Raw genomic sequence first — 22,178 nt, 5'->3', positions numbered from 1 at the left:
ACTTCTATTATATATCATAATGCATATTAACTGTGATACAATGCATTACAATGTTCGTTATGAATATAATACTTCAGACAAAGGTTTGAAGTGTTTCCAGTTCTTTCAAGTAGGGATGCACCGAAATGAAAATTCTTGGCCGAAACCGAAAAAGAGAAAACCAAGGCCGAAACCGAAGACGAAACACCGAAAGAAATTATGCCAATTATTAGTACCATTGCATTTATTGCTATGACCGTGTACTAACTTTACTAAAATTAAGACATTGCAATTGCATAAATTAATATTAAAGTTTCAAAGATAATTACAATTACATAAATTATAAAAAAAAACATATAAATACATAATTAGAAATTATGCAAATATTTATTAAGCACATTGCAACAATGCACAGTATAAAATAAAATTCAAACTAAAAATGTATCCCACTCATGTGTATATTAAATAATAATGTACAGGCCTACTGGCCTGCAGAAAGGTTTTAAAATGAACTGTTCTCTCATAAAAACAAAGAGCATTTAGGTGAAGTGCATTTGAGATTGTTCTCTGTAGGACTAGAAAGTGCATTACTTCTCCAGTAGACTGTTATCACTTCTGGAGATGGGGACTTCACACAGATAACCATCTAGCTGTTGAGCAGTTGAGCTTGTCATCTGCCTGACATTTGAGAAATATTTGAGAGAGTGTATTTAAATAGGGCCAGGGCATAAATAAACATTTTTATCAAATTAAAGCAGAAATCTAGCAGAAAATCTAGCAGAAAAATGGCTACAATCTGATATTATGTATGTGTGTGTGTGTGTGTATATATAATAATGTCACATATATAGTAGCCTAAGAACAAAATAGCCAGCGTATTATTATTATTTGAGGCACTTTCTTGCAGAATCCCACTGAACACATCAGACACCGAGGGTGCATGCCCCTCATCTGGTGCAGAGACGAGTCTTTTTTCCTGTGCTCTGATCTCAGTCTCCTGCGCTTGGAGCTTCTCCGTCTCCACGCGGGTTCTCCGCATCCAGCGCGGCCTGGATCATTTCTCGTGCACGCTGCCTTATTTCCGCATCCAAGTAATGGTCTTTATAACGTGGATCAAGCACATTCACGATGAAGTGCAGAGGATCCGAAAAGATCTCAGTGAGACGTGTGCTAACAGACTCTACTTTTCTTTGTTTTCACTTCGTGGTCCGTCTTAATCTCTTCGTTAGGAGACGCTTTAGTGCTGCGAATAAAGGAATAAGAAGAGAGAATGTTCTCACTGGTGTGGAGTGAATGTCACGGGGAGCTCGTGGTCTGCGCTATGCAGGTGCACATGCAGGTCACGGTTTCTGTTTGCGTCATCACAACATTTCGGCCGTGTTGTTTCGGTGATAAAAGTCTATCGGCCGAAAACCGAAAATGCCATTTTCGGCCGAAAATTTTGGGTGGCCGAATATTCGGTGCATCCCTACTTTCAAGTGAATAACACTTTGAATGGTGTGCTTTATTAAGTCTTCTGATGGTGTTTTGTGTGAGAAACATTAATATTTCTGCATCTGTCAGACACTTTTACTGCGTTCAAGCTGTACAGATTTGAAGAGAAATCTCCTGCACTGAAGCTCTCGCAGGAAAACTGAACGTTTAGGACCCGTGTTTGTTCACGAGTGAATAATATATAATATCATAATCTCACACAAAGCATCTTCAGAAGACGTGGATGTAGTGCACGAGATGCATGGACTGATGGCAGTAGATGAAGTAAGGACAGACTGATCTGGAGTCAGTAAAGATCATATATGAATAATAGATCAGTCATCTGTGTGGATCTCTGCTGGAGGAGATCACATCACATCACATTCCTCTCTGAGAGTCACTTCAGACTCGACTGAAGCGGTGTTTGAGATCTCCTCACATACTGTCTGCTGCTTTATACTCACACACACTCTTCCATCATGAGCTGGCTTTGATTACCACTGTATGCACCACGACTCCTGCATTATACATTTGATATTTTTGAATTATAATGTATATTTATACGACCATACATAATTATGTTATGTATTTTTGCACAAGAATAATTCGGTTTAATGCATTATATTAGTGCTGGGCGGTAAACCGGTTCATACCGAAAACTGGTGTATATTTTCGTTACGATGTTAATTTTGAATATACCGCCATACCGGTGTATTTAATAATAATAATAATAATAACCTTTATTTTCTATAGCGCCTTTAAATGTACATCTCAAAGCGCTGTACAGAAACAATTAAAACAACACACAAATAGACATAATACACTGTAAAATAAACATAAAAGACAATAGATCAATTAAAAGCAAACTTAAAAAAATGAGTTTTAAGCTGCGATTTGAAAATACCAAAAGATTTAGCTTGCCTAATCTCGATCGGTAGAGAATTCCAAAGTTTTGGAGCTAATGAAGAAAAAGCCCTGTCTCCCATTGATTTTAAACGAGTTGAAGGAACAGTTAAAAGACCAGATTCTGAAGAACGAAGATCACGTTTTGGAGTATATGGAGTTAAAAGCTCGGTCAAGTATTGAGGTGCTAAACCATGCAGTGCCTTGTAAGTGAGCATCAAAATTTTGAAGTCCACCCTAAACCTAATGGGAAGCCAGTGCAAAGACTCCAAAACGGGAGTAATATGATTATGTATATTAGTTCTAGTAAGGATTCTGGCAGCTGAATTTTGTAAAACCTGCATTCTGTTTAAGGTAGCTTTTGACATGCCAGCTAACAAGGCATTACAGTAATCAATACGGGAAAACACAAAAGTGTTTATCAATCTCTCAGCAACAGTAAACGAAAGGCATTGGACGCAATCTGGCAATATTTCTAAGATGGAAGAATGAAATTTTAACAGTATTCAGAACATGTGGCTCAAACGTTAGATTGGCATCAAAAATTACTCCTAGATTCCTCAATTTTGTTTGAAACTCCACATTTGAGCCATCAAGAGTTAGAACAACCGGCTCTGATTTGCGTAGATGGTAGGGTGAACCAACAAGCATAATCTCAGTCTTTTCACTGTTAAGACAAAGAAAATTATCCGTCATCCATTCCTTCATCCTAGAAATACACTCAGAAAGAAAATTAACAGGCACAATTTCATTAGGTCTAAAATGAATATAGATCTGGGTATCATCTGCATAGAAGTGGAATTTTAGACCAAGAGATCTCAAAAGCTGGCCAAGAGGATAGACATAAATATTAAAAAGAAGAGGGCCCAAAATTGACCCCTGTGGGACACCAGACTGCACAACATTAACCTCAGATCTAAATCCACCCATGGCAACGAACTGCTTCCGATCAAAAAGGTAGGACTTAAACCAATTAAGAGCACTATTTGAAACCCCAAAAACTGTTTCAAGACGAGTAATTAAAATTGAGTGATCAACAGTGTCAAAAGCGGCACTGAGATCAAGTAGGATTAAAACTGAAAGACAGCCAGAATCTGAGGCGATTAACAGGTCATTGGTGACCCTAACCAGAGCTGTTTCTGTACTATGTAATTTACGAAAGCCTGATTGCAGAGGTTCAAAGAGATTGTTCTGAGTTAAATGAGAAATCAACTGAGAAGCAACCACTCGTTCCAAAATTTTAGCAAAAAAAGGGAGATTAGATATGAGACGGAAATTAGTGAAGTTCTCATAGTCAATATTTGACTTTTTAGGCACTGGGGTAATTGCAGCGGTTTTAAACGCTGTTGGTACAACCCCAGTACACAGAGAGTCATTTATAATGCTCAGAACAAAGGGACACAAAGAAGCAAAACATGATTTAAACAGACCAAATGGTATGGGATCTAGTAAAGAAGCGGCTGCTTTCATTTTTGAAACCTCTGCTAAAAGACAATATGAGTCTATTGTACAGGATTTAGACAACTTAGTACCAGAATAAGAAGGAATATGAACAGCAGAAGACAGTAAAGTAGAGGTACAGAAATCTCTACGAACATTTTCAACTTTGGTGACAAAAAAATCCAGAAACTTATTACAGAGATGATCAGAAGCAGTAACATGAGAGACAGTTTTATGATTCAACAATTTGTTCATTGAATTAAAAAGTTGTCTAGAATTACCCTGATTGTCATCAATCATTTTAGAAAAATAGTCAGATCTGGCAGACACAATTCCAGCCTTATATGCTTGTAAGCAATCTTTCCACATTTGATAATGGACGGTCAGACCTGAGATACGCCACCTACGCTCCACTCTGCGACAAGACGTTTTCATCATACGTAAATCCTCATTATACCAAGGAGCGGGGCGTACGAATGAAACAGAGCGTGACTTCTGAGGAGCAAATAAATCCAGGCCAGATAGGAGAGCTGAATTTAACATAGAAACCCTTTTCTCCAGAGGGTCAGATGGAGTAAAACAACTTAATGAAGAGTCAATAAAAACAGAGAAATCAGAAGGATCAACTGATCTCCACTTCCGATAAGTCAAAATACGAGAGGAGGCAGTGTTAGCAACAGGTATATGCATATCAAAAAAGATTGCCAGATGATCAGACAATCCTAAATCAGTAGCAGACATCCCAGACACAAAAGACCCATTTGATATCACTAGATCTAAAATATGACCTTTGTTATGTGTAATACAGTCAACAAATTGATTTAAACCAAAGCACTCCAGCAAGGACAAGAAGTCCTTTGTTAATGCAGAGTCTTTTTTGTCCATCTGGATATTAAAATCCCCCCAAAAAAGAGTTCTCTCAAATTTAAGGCACAGATGTGACAACAGATCCGCAAACTCAGATAGAAAGTCTTTGTTTGCTTTAGGAGGCCGGTAGACTGTAGTTATGGCAGTTGAATAACACTCAGAAACAGTTAAAACAAGACATTCAAATGAAGAGAACAGTGGAACAGCAACGGGTCTTAAATTGAATTTCTGATTGTACAGAACAATAATGCCACCACCTCTGCCAGTAGATCGCGGGAGATCTAATAACCCATAACCAGCAGGAGTGAGTTCATTAAAAAGAAGACCGTCCGAATGTTAATTACTCAGCGTCGGGAACGAACGTTATGCTGCGCGCGTGACACTGTTTCAGACGGACCCTTTACAATGTTGCACTTCTAAGCAGCGACTGCGAGGCGCGGTGACGGTAAACACAGCAGTGCTCTGGTGTTACGTTATAACGGCTGTTTCACACAGTCCGGTCGTATTAACGGTAGTGGTGGAAATTATGATTCTTTCTAGGGATTCGTTCATTTTCAGTTCGTTCACCAAACTGATTCGTTCAGTGATCATTTCTTCGTATTACACAAAATATGCCAGCAGGTGGCAAAAAAAGTGTATATGTGTTATGTCTTTAGTCAACGAACGTATTCACTTGTTACAAAAACTGATCTGGCTTTATTCAAATTTGTGCATAATCACATTCAAAGTCTAGTTAAGTTGTTTAGATGAACAAAGCACAAGGTTTTCTTGCCTAATTAACATTTTAATTGTTTGGTCAGACAGTTTTTATATTATATATTCACATTCATAAATCGGGGATTAAACGTGGAGTTGCTAAATATGAAAACAAGCGTATGTGCACAGTACTGTACCTATAACTGCGCTTCGCATTTTCCGAGATTGACATGCTAAATGGCAGACTGACCCGGTTTACTCTCATTCATTTCGTTCACGAACGAGATGTATCCGTTTATTCAGCTCGTTCACGAATGTGTATCAGTTCAGTCATTTCATTCACGAACGATAAGATCTCTAGATCTCGTTCAGACTCATATGAAACTCATTCATTAAGGGTGTATTCGTTCACTACATTCAACAAATCACATGCTTCGTCACATCTCATACTCAAAGGCTATTGGCTCGAGGTTGAGTAATTCTTTGACAGGATGAAATGGTTGTTACGCGGTTCACTGAGCTGCTAATAGCGCCGCGCTGCTGTGGAGGGAGGAACTTCAGTGAACGAGAAATATGAGTCAGTGGATTGCTTGAACGAGAACGATTCATTCACCTAAAAGATTCGTTCAAAAAGAATGATTCGTTCACGAACGACACATCACTAATTAACGGATTCCAGCTGCACGAGGTGTCACGGAGCGCTTCTCTGCAGCGATTGTTAACGCACTGAGTCTATTTTTGCTGCTGCAGGCGCTGAATTAAAGTGAAAGCGCATTGTTCGCGGGAAAAATGAACATGGATTGACATGGAAACGCAGTCACATGGGTTTTTGGCTAGGTTTAAAACAAGAAAAAGAGCACTTTTAGATAAACAAGGAAAACAATATATATGTTCACGTTTATGGAAGCAGAAAAACAAAGTTCATTACGACCCGTGGGATTGCTTGTGATAAAGATTTAAATGAAAAATGCACGAGACTGTTTCTGTCTGTGGTGTTTAAGTTTTAAATATTTTAACAAGTATGCTAATTATTGTTTAAATGTTTTGCCGCTTGCTTGAGCAGCTTATTATACAAACCTAGAAGTAAAATGCATGAATAATTTATTGAGTTTAAACTAATGTCTATATGAAAGATTGTTCTGTGATAAAAGACTTATATTGACATGATATGAAATCAAGATAATGAACAAATGTTGTGTTTGTGGACTAAACCGACGCGGATCAGTAGCGGACGGCAAACACGTCCTGTGTGAAAGCACAATGATCCGTGCTGCGGACTGCACATGCACTACAGGAAGATTATTCATATATAATAAATATTAAATATATATTATATTTAATATAATATAATATAATATATTAAAATAAGTGCTGTCGGGCTAAAACACGAGCAATTTGCTCCAGCACCTTAGCCGCAAGCACGTCTTGGAATATACAACATGCATTGTACACCTGATTATGCATTAAAAAAACGTCATAAACCGGAAAACCGGTAAATTAAAAAAAAAAAAAAAAAAGCGGTATGTACATTTTTGGTCAAACCGCCAAACACTACAATATATACTTTAAATTAAATAAATAAATTTCATTCTATATATTTTTGCATAATATTTTGTACTATAAGAATTCTATTTAATGCATTACACTGATAAAAAATTAAGTTCATCCAATTAAAAGAATTTAGGGTAATGATTCACATCTATATATTTTTAACTTGAGCCAAGACAAGTATATATTCATAAAAATACATTTTTGCATTACATTTTACACTATAAGAATTTAATTTAATGCATCATATACTCTGCAATAAAATGAAATGCCATGTTGATGTCAGAGGAGAATGGGCAGACTGGTTAGAGATGATAGAAAGACAACAGTAACTTAAATAACCACTCATTACAACCAAGATACGCAGAAGAGCGTCTCTGAACACACACCACGCCGAACCCTGAAACACACACACCACGCCGAACCCTGAAACACACACACCACGCCGAACCCTGAAACACACACACCACGCCGAACCCTGAAACACACACACCACGCCGAACCCTGAAACACACACACCACGCCGAACCCTGAAACACACACACCACGCCGAACCCTGAAACACACACACCACGCCGAACCCTGAAACACACACAACACGCCGAACCCTGAAACACACACACCACGCCGAACCCTGAAACACACACACCACGCCGAACCCTGAAACACACACACCACGCCGAACCCTGAAACACACACACCTCAACGAACCCTGAAACACACACACTACGCCGAACCCTGAAACACACACACCACGCCGAACCCTGAAACACACACACCACGCCGAACCCTGAAACACACACACCACGCCGAACCCTGAAACACACACACCACGCTGAACACACACCACACCGAACCCTGAAACACACACACCACGCCGAACCCTGAAACACACACACCACGCTGAACACACACCACACCGAACCCTGAAACACACACACCACACCGAACCCTGAAACACACACACCACACCGAACCCTGAAACACACACACCACGCCGAACCCTGAAACACACACACCACACCGAACCCTGAAACACACACACCACACCGAACCCTGAAACACACACACCACGCCGAACCCTGAAACACACACACCACGCCGAACCCTGAAACACACACACCACACCGAACCCTGAAACACACACACCACACCGAACCCTGAAACACACACACCACGCCGAACCCTGAAACACACACACCACGCCGAACCCTGAAACACACACACCACGCCGAACCCTGAAACACACACACCACGCCGAACCCTGAAACACACACACCACGCCGAACCCTGAAACACACACACCACGCCGAACCCTGAAACACACACACCACGCCGAACCCTGAAACACACACACCACGCCGAACCCTGAAACACACACACCACGCCGAACCCTGAAACACACACACCACGCCGAACCCTGAAACACACACAACACGCCGAACCCTGAAACACACACACCACGCCGAACCCTGAAACACACACACCACGCCGAACCCTGAAACACACACACCTCACCGAACCCTGAAACACACACACTACGCCGAACCCTGAAACACACACACCACGCCGAACCCTGAAACACACACACCACGCCGAACCCTGAAACACACACACCTCACCGAACCCTGAAACACACACACTACGCCGAACCCTGAAACACACACACCACGCCGAACCCTGAAACACACACACCACGCCGAACCCTGAAACACACACACCACGCCGAACCCTGAAACACACACACCACGCCGAACCCTGAAACACACACACCACGCCGAACCCTGAAACACACACACCACGCCGAACCCTGAAACACACACACCACGCCGAACCCTGAAACACACACACCACACCGAACCCTGAAACACACACACCACGCCGAACCCTGAAACACACACACCACACCGAACCCTGAAACACACACACCACACCGAACCCTGAAACAGACACACCACGCCGAACCCTGAAACACACACACCACGCCGAACCCTGAAACACACACACCACGCCGAACCCTGAAACACACACACCACGCCGAACCCTGAAACACACACACCACGCAGAACCCTGAAACACACACACCACACCGAACCCTGAAACACACACACCACGCCGAACCCTGAAACACACACACCACGCCGAACCCTGAAACACACACACCACACCGAACCCTGAAACAGACACACCACACCGAACCCTGAAACACACACACCACGCCGAACCCTGAAACACACACACCACGCAGAACCCTGAAACACACACACCACACCGAACCCTGAAACACACACACCACGCCGAACCCTGAAACACACACACCACGCCGAACCCTGAAACACACACACCACACCGAACCCTGAAACAGACACACCACACCGAACCCTGAAACACAAACACCACGCCGAACCCTGAAACACACACACCACGCCGAACCCTGAAACACACACACCACGCCGAACCCTGAAACACACACACCACACCGAACCCTGAAACACACACACCACACCGAACCCTGAAACAGACACACCACACCGAACCCTGAAACACAAACACCACGCCGAACCCTGAAACACACACACCACGCCGAACCCTGAAACACACACACCACGCCGAACCCTGAAACACACACACCACGCCGAACACACACCACACCGAACCCTGAAACACACACACCACGCCGAACCCTGAAACACACACACCACGCCGAACCCTGAAACACACACACCACGCCGAACCCTGAAACACACACACCACGCCGAACCCTGAAACAGACACACCACACCGAACCCTGAAACACACACACCACACCGAACCCTGAAACACACACACCACGCCGAACCCTGAAACACACACACCACGCCGAACCCTGAAACACACACACCACGCCGAACCCTGAAACAGACACACCACACCGAACCCTGAAACACACACACCACGCCGAACCCTGAAACACACACACCACGCCGAACCCTGAAACACACACACCACGCCGAACACACACCACACCGAACCCTGAAACACACACACCACACCGAACCCTGAAACACACACACCACACCGAACCCTGAAACACACACACCACACCGAACCCTGAAACACACACACCACACCGAACCCTGAAACACACACACCACACCGAACCCTGAAACACACACACCACGCCGAACACACACCACACCGAACCCTGAAACACACACACCACGCCGAACACACACCACACCGAACCCTGAAACACACACACCACGCCGAACCCTGAAACAGACGATCCACAGCAGCAGAAGACCACACCGGGTGCTGCTCCTGTCAGATAAGAACAGGAAACAGAGGCTACACTTCACACAGGATCACCAAAGCTGGACAACAGAAGATTGGAGAACGTTGCCTGGTCTGATGAGTCTGGGTTTCAGCTGTGACGTTCAGATGGTAGAGTCAGAATTTGGAGTGAAGATCATGAAAGCGTGGATCCATCCGTCTCTGTCTCAGTGGTTCAGACTGATGGTGGTGTAAAGGTGGGGGGGATGTTTGTTCCCCTTACTACCAATCCAGCATCTTATAGGCCTAACTTGAAGTAAACTGAATTCCTTGCATTTTATTTTGTACTATAAAAATTCAATTAATGTACTACATAATTGATACTTTAACCTTGTATTATTTTTACAATATACATATTTTTGCATTATATTGTATTATAACTTATATTGTAAGTTGCAGTAAATTGAATTCTTTGCATATTTTTGCACTACACAATATATTTCTGCATTAAACTGATCTGCATTATATTTTGCACTATAACACAACTGAATGCATGATATACTTTGCATTCAATTGAATTCTTTGCATTGGATTTTCACAATATATTTTACACTGTAAACAATGTACTTAATGCATGACATATTTTGCAGTAAATGTAACTTTTTGCATCACAGAGACCTGGCATAAAAATAAATAAATAAAATGTGATAATATGTGCCTCATCAGACTGACCTTATCCAATAATAAATAAATATTGTCTAATACTGATGCGCTCAGTGATATACTGCACACCCACACTAATGCACTGACGCTCAGATATCCATTTATCATCCCAGCACTACAGTCCACAGCAGCATCAAGAGTGTGTGTGTGTGTGTGTGTGTGTGTGTGTGTGTTACTGCAGCACTGGAATGAAATAAAAGTGGAAGAAATTCACTCAGTATCACCAACACTCGAAGCTCACTGTACAGCTACTGACACGGTGGTGAAGTTCAGCATTCCTCAACCCTCTGACGCTCTCAGCATCAATCCCACAATCCCCCAGGAGCCGGACGCTCACAGGGAACACCTGCACTACTGCTGCTGAGTATTACAGACCATAACATCACCCAGACTGACCCTAGCAACCACCTGGCAACCATGCACAGCAAACACCTCTCACAATTCCCACATGTGAAGGTTTCATTCAATTTATGTCTGCGATTACAGCGCTCTCATTAATCATAAGACTGTTTAACACATTACACAATATTTAACCCACGGCAGAAAATGTCAAAAAATAAATAAGAAAGTGTGCAGATTCTGTGTGGGCCGACGGAAAACTGTTTTGGGCAGAGATCCACCAGATACAGTAGCTATGATGGGAATTAAAGACTAGCAAATACAGTATGCATACCAATTACCTTCTCAATACATAGTACACTGCATATTATTTGTATTAAATAGCATGTGAGACAGTAAGCATACCATCTATATATTTCTAAATATACATGATTCACTGGGTATTATATTTGTAAAATACTATGTGGAACGGTATGCATAATTATGTCAATACACACAATATACTGCGTATTATTTTAATAAAATAGTATGTGAAACAACATGTATGCATTCTATTAGGGATGGGACGGTATGAAAATTTAATATCACGATTATAGTGACTAAAATTATCACGATTATCAATATTATCACGGTTTTGTTGAAACGAGATGAAAGTGTTCAAAAATAGTTGATGCTCACACTGAAAACATTTCAGCAAGTTTTATATTTAATAATCAACAAACAACTAATAAAACAAGCAACTCTATGCACTTAATTTAAAGAAAGATTAAATTCTGTGGCATTTCCTTCCTTACAATGAAAAGTGTAGAAGCATAGAAAAGCATAGAAAAGTCACTGACTTTCGCCATTCCTTCTCGAAAAAAAACAAAAAAAACATTGTGCGCTGCGCTTGCGTCAGACTGTTGCTGGCTGGACATGATTTAATAGTGAGTTATTAAAACCGCGATAATCAAACACGGTTTTAATGATAATTCATTTTTAAACGATATTACTAACCTTCAGCACATTTTATCATGGTTATCAATAAAACCGGTTATCGTCCCATCCCTACATTCTATCTATATATTTCTACATGAAAGTAGTATGTAAAACAGCATGCAGTATATTTCTGACTACACATGATACGCTGCGCACCGATTTTATAAAACAGCATGTGAAACAGAATGCATTAATATCTTTGAATAAACATATCCTGCATACTTTAATGAAATAGCATGTTGAATAATATGTAGTATGCATATCATCTATTTTTTCTGAATATACTGTGTGCTATTTTTATAAAATAGTATGTAAAACAGCATGCAGTATGCATATTAACTATATTTCTGACTACACATGATACTCTGCATACCGTTTTTATAAAATGAAAATAGAATGCACAGCTACATTGTCACATGATTTTGTTGCATTATGTTCAGTGCACATCATCCAGTTACGATCACAGATGTGCTTTTAAATTTAAATCCAATTTTTGTGAAAAAAAAAAAAGGTTCAACTTTTGTCAGTCTGATCCAATAACCAGTCAAGCAAGAAATTAAAATCACACCACTGACTTCAGTTAGTCACAGTAGAGATGTAAGGTCAAGGGCATTGTGGCATTCAGCAGTTCTTGCAGTGTGCACGATATGTAAACTACACATTTCAGCAAATCTAAGTGTATAACGTTACTCAAGTAGTCCAAGTGTGCAGAGCATGCAGTGAGGAACCAGCACATGCACTACATGCACTACAGCCTGAGATCATGTGAGGGGCAGGAGTGTGTTCGGCGGGGCTGTAGGGGGCAGCACTGAGCCCACTGGATGGGACACATAACAGTTTACTGTTAATAAAGGAGCACTGCAATGATAACACACTTCTAAGTGTTATCTACTTTATCACTGCTGCTGCGGGTAGATCCACCGCAATCACGTGATATCCAGACACCGGAATGCGAATTTTACCAGAGGAGCCCCGACAAAAAACTAGTATTTGATCCCCGGGACGAGATTTTTATCTGGGGCGCGATCAGGCAAGTTTTGAGTAACGTTAGTATGGGGTGAGAATTGTTGCTTTATTCCAAATAAATAGATTATGATCCACAAATAAATGTAACAAGATTCACAAAAATATATCAAATTCACAAATAAATGTACAGAGTTTCACAAAAAAATATAAAACTCACAAATAAATAAAATGAGATTTGCAAATAAAAATATATATATTTACAAATGTGTTTAATGTCACAAACACAACTCTACCTGGTATTTATTTGTGAACCGCTGTCTGTGCATTTGTAAATCACTGCACGCATTTGTGGATCGGTTCCTGTGCATTTGTGGATTTGAAACACTTCTAGCGTCGATGTGCAGATAAATCCACAAATAAGTGGACTCCACCCACCGTTTACTCAAGCCAATCAAATAACGGCCACATTGAGCTGACCAATCGTAGCACGTTATCGCTTCAACCAATCACGTTTTGGCTTAAATCCAGGGGGGGGGGCGTCTTGCCTGATCGGCCATGTTGTGCGTACTTGTCTGTAACGTTACTTGTGGACTTGTGAAATGTCATCAGTCGCTGCCCAAGTACTGTTTCCCTTTTCAAAGTTCACATCTAGCCAAGTCCAGTTCAAATCCCCGGATGTGTTCTTGCTCCGCTCCTTTTACCGAGGATGCATGGAGAGGTGACTTGTGCGGACTTGATACGGGCCATAACCCAGAATTCAGCTCGAACCAGGTTAGCATCAATGGCGGAGGAGAAAACTCACAACTGTAAGTTATACATTTCGAAATACTATTGTTGTTTTATCACAAAATGTAACGTAGTTCTAAGAGTTTTGATGCCAGAATGTTGTTTAAACTTCAAAGCTACCGTCGAATTTTGAAAATTTGCTCAGACTATTTCGTTACGAGTTGAAAAGTAGCCTAACCCTCGGCAAGTCCTCCTAAAAAGTAGCTAGGCCCTGTAACATTTTGTAAAATATGGGGCTGCCTGTGTTGATTCTGTAGTGGATAAACATTTGATATATTTTGCTTTGGGTATATCTAATGGGCAATTGTTTTGCCTGAGGGAAAAGTTTCCTAACTAACGTTTGCCTAACGATACTTATATCAAATGCAAACCTTATTTTAGAGTGCTCTTGTCATTTTAACCAAATAGTTTGCTTGTCTTTATTTACATTTTTTTTACAAATTCTTTTATAATTGTATTATTTTTCATCAACTTAAATTAAGCATTATTTTTTATCAAGGGACTGCTGAGGAAACTCGGGCCTTGATAGAGTGGCGGGCGGCCAATGAAAGGCTTTTCACCGGGAGGCGCAATTCCTCCAAAAGTTGATGGGAGTGAGTATTCATTTTGAGTGCTTGTATAATTCCCTGCATGTCTGAAGGTTTGGAGCTAGATTTGGACAGTCTTCATCCATAAAAATGAATACGTTATTGAAGTGGAATCATGTAAATCTTTATGGTTTTGTTTTGCCTATAGGCATTTTGTTCCACTTCTGGTTTGGCCATAACTGCCAAACAGGCAAAGAAAAAATTGAATAACCTAAAAGATAAATACAAGGTAATCTGCCTGTTTCTCTACTTTCTGTTACTGAAAGAGGCTTACCAAGATGTGTGTAAAGACTTTCCGGTCATATTTGAAACCTAACATAGATGCATTGGTCCTTACATTTTATTTTGTAAAATGTAGTTTACTCCGTTTACATTGTTTACTCTGAGACTGTAAAAAGAATAGTTCACCCCAAAATGAACATTCTGCCATTCACCTACAATTTTAAGTTGTTTCACACCTGTATACACTATTTATTTATTCTTTTTTTTTTTTTTTTGCTTTACACAAAGGAAGAATATTTGTAACCTAAGAGTTCTGGGGCACCACTGACATGTGTAATTTTTTGGTGCCTCAAACTGTTAGGTTACAAAAATTCTTAAGAATATCTTCCTCTGTGTAGAGCAAAAATAAAAAATGTCTAAAAGTGTGGAACAACGTGAGGTGAGAACATGACAGCATTTTGCTTTATTTCAGGAGCTTAGGGACCCACCCACAGGAAAAGGGGTAGAGGCCGGTAGTGTGACTGCTGCAACCTGGCAGTGGTACACTGCAATGGATGCTGCACTCCAGGGGCAGCACTCAGTTACTATGCCCGTAGTTGTTGCATCAAACCCACTGCCACTACAGGTGGCTCAGTCAGCACACCAGGTTCAGCCCCTTCTGTGGAAGCCAGGAGTAGCCAGCAGTCAAGAAAGAGGCGACGGGACAGCCAGGCTCTTCTTTAGTTTCTAAAAGAACAGGCAGAGAGGGAAGAGGAGAGGGAGAGAGAAGCATTGGCGAGAGAAGAGGAGAGACAGAGGGCAGCAACAGCCAGAGCAGAGACATATGTCTCTTTTTGAAAAACTTAATAAATTCTAAATTAATGTTGTATTTAATGATAAATGATTTTATATAGATTATTTGAATAAAAAAAATAAAAATGAATGTTTCAATTTCAACCCTGGCAAATCATTGTTATAGCAACAGTGTATTCTTTATATTTACAACAAAAACACAAATAATATAAAATAATGTAATATCCAATGTCTATAGTGGTATACAATTATTTACAATCATGCAGTTAAATCTCAAGAAGAACATACCAACATTAAGAAAACGTATAAATGTATCTATACCCATCTACTTGCACATTTATTCATACCTATCTTTCTAATCAATGTCATAGCTATTTCAACTGTTTATGTTGCTCTTTTAATGAACATGACAACATCTGGAAAGGTTTACTGTCTAGATGTAGTACTGTTCAGTTAGACACCCAGGCAGTTCCACGGGAGAAGAAAGCTGAGCAGCCAGACGTCCTCGGAGATGGTTCCCTGATAGGTCCCTCTCACCCACTGCTGCATTCTCACCATCCTCGCGGTCTTCTTGTCCTTGGCTTTCCTCCTCCTCCTCCAAGAGATCACCTCCCATCACACAGATGTTGTGGAGGATACAACAGGCACCAATCACCTTTGGGGCGAACAGTGGCCTGATCTCTAGGGCCCGCAAGAAAATTGCACGCCAGTGAGTTTTTAACATCCCAAAAGTGCGCTCGATGATGTTCCGTGCTTGTGCATAATGCCTGTTGTATCGGGCTTCAACTTGGCCTGTTAATCAAAAATCGTGTAGAAAATGTGTAGTGTATTGCAAATTCATAACAGTAAAAATTTGGTTTATCGTGTGTGTGTGTGTGTCTGTCTGTCTGACATAAAAAAAGTGTTCTTACTTGCGACAGGCTGGCGGTATGGGGTCATGATTGCAATAGGATGCTGCAAGCAAGGGTATCCCCCATCTCCCAAAAGATAGTATCCAGCTGGTGAATACAAAGCCTGCTGGTACATTGGTGATCTGCGCAGCACAAGGGCATCCTGTACAGAGCCTGGATTGCCAATATACACATCTATAAATATGCCTTTAGCATCACAGGTGCCCTGTAGAATGATGGAAGGGAAGATCTTTCTATTTATGTAGCATCTTTTTTGTGGCATTGCAGGAGGAACAATCCTGATGTGGCACCAGCAGCACAGCGGAATGCCTCATGGCCAGCAAGGCCCCCCACCTCATCCATTTCCTCTGCTTTTGGAAAATGAATAATTTTGTGGAGGATGGTCATCATCTCCTCCACAACATTGTGAACAGTCCTACAAACTGTTGAAAGTGGCATGCTGAAGTCATCTGATGTGACCCTGTAGGATGCTCAACAGGCAAGCCAATAAACCGTAACAAGTACTTCAATTTCACGGCTCCATCCATGGGCTTTTTGACGGGGCAGCATCTGTACCAGCATGTTGATGCTGTTCCTGGAGAGCCTGAAAGCTGGCTTTAAATCCTCTCCAGAAAAAAACTTGACCAGGATTGGTCATTGATCTGTGAATACCTGCGAGTGGGACTTTGTTCCTGTTAAAATATATAGATAATATATTAAGAATGTTTTTACTTTTGTTGTATTATGTATTTGTTATATGTATTGCTTTTAAAAAGTTGTTACTATATGTACTGTCGTTGCATTGTATTTATTATATTTTTGGATTTAATATAAGCTATATACTCAGTTGTTTTAAGGATTTTGTCTAAAATTTACTAAAATCTGCCATAATTAAATCTCCCTCTAACATTTGCTCTTTTCGTGAAGTATTTCTTTATACTCTATTTCGGTTTCATTCATTTATTGATAAGCTCTAGCACAACATTCATCCCAGAGTCTAAAAGTTGTAGCCTATATGATTATTATAGATATTAAATTGTCCTGTTTGTGTTAATGCAGTAATATGATGTGCACCTAGCTATATAAAGATGATAAACTATAAACTTATTTGAGCACCACAAAGACAAATAAAAGGTGTGTGAAGTGTAAGCTAGTTAATTTAAATGTTATCAACTGTCAAACCTATTGTACTTGTCAGTTTATTTGGTATACTGAAAAATCTAATGTTGTCTCATTACATCCCTGCAATAGTTTACATAACTTTTTGTGAGATAGTACTTTGTAGTCTGTTGATAGGGTGCCTATATGATACATTATAATAAATTTTTATTATGACTTTTCATTTGGATATACCTAACTAAGTCCACATAAGTATATGGGCAGTTTATGAAGAAAGAATAATTAGAAAAACGTACAATGCTAGAGAGACATGCTAATATGGCACGTCTCTTCGCCATCCTCCGCTGCATCCTGGCTTTTCTTTGAAGGATTTGTCTCCTCCGTTCGGCAGCCTCCTCTTCAGCATCTTGATAAATAGCAATTGCAATGGCAATCCTAAGCTGTTCCATTTTGATTTACACTTATTTACAATTGATTTACACTTTTCAACCGTATTATTTAAATTGTAGCTGAGTGGGTTTATTGCTAGATTGTTCTTAATGAAAAGAGGCAGTTGTTTCCACATATTTTATTTATTTTGAACGACGTAAATATAATCACAGTATTAATGTTACCTGAACCACATATTAATGTTTAATAGTTTTTAAAATAAAAAAGAGACAGTCGTTTAATATTATATTCAATTTCATTATAAATATAAAGTGAAAATAATCAGAGTAGGTAAATATTAGTTTTTTAATACTAATATATTTAATATATTGAAAATAAAAAAGAAGTTAATTCAAGTAAAACATGCATGCTGAGTGAAGCTATCAAGTACGCTGCCGTTCCATTTGTAGAATGACTGGACTCGCGTCCTCCCGTCCTCGAGAGTTCGTTCTTCTGAGTCCAACTTGGCATGTCCAAACTCGGAAGGACGGAAGTCCAGACTCTGCGAACTTGGTATTGAGAAATGCCCTGACTGTCTGTTGTTGGTCTCAAGTTCGGTGTCTATTCCCGCAGTTCCCCTGGCTGTAAGCCAAAACGTGATTGGTTGAAGCGATAACGTGCTACGATTGGTCAGCTCAATGTGGCCGTTATTTGATTGGCTTGAGTAAACGGTGGGTGGAGTCCACTTATTTGTGGATTTATCTGCACGTCGACGCTAGAAGTGTTTCAAATCCACAAATGCACAGGAACCGATCCACAAATGCGTGCAGTGATTTACAAATGCACAGACAGCGGTTCACAAATAAATACCAGGTAGAGTTGTGTTTGTGACATTAAACACATTTGTAAATATATTTTTTTTATTTGCAAATCTCATTTTATTTATTTGTGAGTTTTAAATTTTTTTGTGAAACTCTTTATATTCATTTGTGAATTTGATATATTTTTGTGAATCTCGTTACATTTATTTGTGGATCATAATCTATTTATTTGGAATAATGCAACAATTCTAACCCCATACGTTAGCGATTGGGTGGGATTTGTTGTGATAACCTGGCAACCCCCGACACTAATGTACATGACAGTGCATACATCTGTCTCTATTCACTTCAACCCTGAAAATAAACATTATGCCGTTAATTTTGAACGAGTTAGTGTGGAGTGACGTGAACAACAGTTTAGTTTGTGAGTTCTGACTTACCGGAGGCGGCGGGCCTCAGCGCGTCTCTGTCCAGCGACTAGCGTCGAGATGTTCAGCGCGTGTCATTCTCTCTGGCCTCAGATCAGTTCTGGCAAACTGTCAGATCACTCTGTCCTCGCGCGAGCCAGTGATGCGGTCATGTGCGGTGCTCTTCATCACTGGCTGATCAGAAACTGCAGATTCCTCCCGCTTTTAATAATATTTCGGCGCACGGTCAGAGCGCTGCTGTGTGCCGCTCCGCGTCCTGCGGCGGCTGCTCCTCTGTCTTCAGTCCGGCTGTCGCTGCACTCCGCTCGGCCCGCGCTCGCTCGAGTCTCCGCCGCTCCGCTGCCGTTTCCAGGGTAACGCGCAGATTCCCGCCGGCGCTCATCGTTCGCTCCGCGGCGGGCTCGTCATGTCGCCGAAGTGCGAGCGATCACTCGCGACATTCATCCCGTTACTCCATCGGAATACAAATGCGATATTCAATGCCGCGCGACGGTTAGATGCGAGCCAGGGATGATCCTGCGTGGGCGGACCGCGAGCGCTTCATCCTCCTCATCTTCATCTCACACTGACTGCAGCCCTACAGCGCGCGTCTGACAGACTGACTGGAGATCTGCTACTACCTTCACACGCACTCCCGCGCGCGCGAACACACCTCTAATAACGGCCACGCAGTGTTTAAATGGAAACGTCTTTAAAAGATTTAAAACTTCAGTAAGTGACAGAATTTAACCGTCAGTCTGGGTGAGCGGTGGGCGTGGCGCGCTTCCTACAGACACAGAACGACGCGGGTTCGATTCTAGCGCTGGAAGATATCTTTTTCTTTTCTTTTTAATGATCAGTAAAATAAACTCCATGTGATTAGATATTAGTGACTGATTAATAGCTTCAACTGCTTGTACTGCTGTACATTACCTGATCATTAACAAAAAAGATCTCTTCCAGCGCTGGAACCAAGGTAGTTCAGGAATAAAACGGTTATTTTACTCTAAAAACAAAAGATTTTATGAGATAACTTAACTGTCTAGTCCCATCCTGTGAATGCTTTGCGTTACACATGTCAGCAAATCTTTTGAATCAGTAAAGAAAATTGGAAAATGATCTTTTGGGAATGTTTTCATACAGGTGTATTTTTTTTTTAATTCAGAACAGAATCTATCAAAGTTGTGAACACTACACTCGCACCAGAGAGGAGCCGCACTCGGGTACCACACCCCCACTCAGAGCGCCGCGCTCGCGATGGTTCGGTCCGCTGCCGAGCTACACAAGGCAGCATGGAACAATCCAACCGCGCTGGGGGGGGGGGGGGGGGGGGGGGGGCACAACGCTGGCTCGTGGCACAACGACTTACAGTTTCCATGACAACACAAGCCTTCAATCTGTGGATGGCCGTCCTCCATATTAAATAAGAACGAGTATAAAGCAAAAGGAAAAATAAAGAGAGAGAGAGAAAGATGGTCGGCCAAAGTGCTTTCGCCCCCCCAGCCATCGCTTAACACACAGCTACAGCAATCTGTAATTATTGTCATGGTTACCAGCAGAAAGGCGTGTGGTGTGTGTGTGTTTGTGTGTGTGTGTGTGTGTGTGTTTTAGCACCTGAAATACAATCACATATATCTGTGTTAAACAAACAGCATTCAAAATCGTATACAGTAACACTACGTGTGTGTAAATGTAGCATATTTATATGTAAATATGTGTTTAAGAATGAATATAATTATATATGAAGATGTAAATACTTGACACCAGGACCTCCTGCTGTGCACGAACAGGCTGGTATTCACACATAACGTGCACAGGTATATTACAGAAACGTACAAAATCAACACACTGTCAGAACTAAACATGAACCCTTTTATAACGTATACAAATAACTTTAGAGATGTGCCAAGGTTTACTTTTAGATTATTAGAATATTAAATTCACAGAGACATTTGCTAACTACCTTCAATGAATAATCACTAAAAGACCCATCGTTCACATCAAGAACGATATTTAAAACAATAACTATAAAGATATATACCTGTTGACACCAAGAACGTTAAATAAAATGATAAATATTAACGTTAATGGCATGCTGACCCCAAGAACAATAACTATAACGATAAATGTTAACGTAAAGGCATGTTGAAACCAAGAACGATAAATAAAACGTTAAATATTAACGTTAAAGGCCTGTTGACACTTAAAACAATAACAATAATGATAAATGTTAACGTAAAGGCATGTTGAAACCAAGAACGATAAATAAAACGATAAAACATTTACGTTAAAGGCCTGTTGATACCAAGAACAATAACTATAACGATAAATGTTAACATAAAGGCATGTTGAAACCAAGAACGATAAATAAAACGTTAAATATTAACGTTAAAGGCCTGTTGACACTTAAAACAATAACAATAATGATAAATGTTAACATAAAGGCATGTTGAAACCAAGAACGATAAATAAAACGTTAAATATTAACGTTAAAGGCCTGTTGACACTTAAAACAATAACAATAATGATAAATGTTAACATAAAGGCATGTTGAAACCAAGAACGATAAATAAAACGTTAAATATTAACGTTAAAGGCCTGTTGACACTTAAAACAATAACAATAATGATAAATGTTAATGTAAAGGCATGTTGACCCCAGGAATGATAAATAAAACGATAAATATTAGCGTTAAAGGCATGCTGACCCCAAGAACGATAACTATAACGATAAACACTAACGTTGATAGCATGTTGAGAACAAGAATAACTATGCAATAAATGTCAACGTTAAAGGCATGTCATCACCAAGAAAGATAAATATAACGTAAATAGCAGATATTTCAACACGCGTTCATGTAAAACACCATGACAGTCAAAACTGTCATTCGTTGATATTTTACGATAATCCAATAACAAGAAATTAAACACAATAATGCAGTTTCCACCATGTCCCACTTTAACTTCAGACAGAACTCCAGCATGTCTTTCGTGAAGTACATAATAGAACATCATAAAATTA

The 22,178-nt window shown here is 40.4% G+C and overlaps 1 protein-coding gene across 2 annotated transcripts in view; it reads right to left on the bottom strand.

Annotated features, from left to right (window-relative positions):
- The window catches only part of LOC132103864 (ras/Rap GTPase-activating protein SynGAP-like), a 103,799-nt gene that overhangs the window by 67,637 nt on the left and 13,984 nt on the right, over positions 1-22,178 (bottom strand). The window lies entirely within an intron of this gene.

The sequence above is a fragment of the Carassius carassius genome, chromosome 25 (assembly GCF_963082965.1).
Source record: "Carassius carassius chromosome 25, fCarCar2.1, whole genome shotgun sequence".
In the NCBI taxonomy this organism is placed as follows: Eukaryota; Metazoa; Chordata; class Actinopteri; order Cypriniformes; family Cyprinidae; genus Carassius; species Carassius carassius.
Note: the sequence above shows the minus strand (reverse complement) of the source record. Positions and strands in the feature narration are given on the sequence as shown.